The following is a 554-nucleotide window of genomic DNA, read 5'->3' as shown; positions in this document are numbered from 1 at the left end:
AAAGACTAATCTAATGCTGAAAATAAACTGACCTTTCTTGATCGTCTGGTCGCTCATCCGTGTGTCTGCGGTCGGCCGGAATGTGTCTTCAGTCTTCTGATCGGCACGGCAGGGAGTCGGGCCGTCGGGGACGATCGGACGGCGGACGGAGAGATTTGGTGGAGAGGATGGAGGATCTACTAGGCGGGCGGAGAGATTGGATGCAGCGAATTTTTCCAATCGCATGAACTAAGGAACGACGAACGAGCAGATTGGAAACGAATCTACCATGCGTACGTTGTGGACTCGCTCGTTGTCGTGCGTATTGTTTCCAGACTCTTTATCTTCCACGTGGGCTATTTTTCTTTTCTTTTTCCTCATACTCATAATACTCATATTAGGGTAGTTGGCCTGGAAGCTGCACATACATGGTTCCCTAAAAAAACAAAATGTGTACGTATATGGGCTAGGCCTCTGGCTATGGGATGGCCGGATGGATTTCACAGGGGGGCGAGACAAGCCAGAATTCCGTGCGTACAAAGGAAAATTATATGTGGTACCTATCGCTATTAGGG

This window comes from Triticum dicoccoides, chromosome 3A, assembly GCF_002162155.2.
Source record: "Triticum dicoccoides isolate Atlit2015 ecotype Zavitan chromosome 3A, WEW_v2.0, whole genome shotgun sequence".
Taxonomy (NCBI): Eukaryota; Viridiplantae; Streptophyta; class Magnoliopsida; order Poales; family Poaceae; genus Triticum; species Triticum dicoccoides.
Note: the sequence above shows the minus strand (reverse complement) of the source record.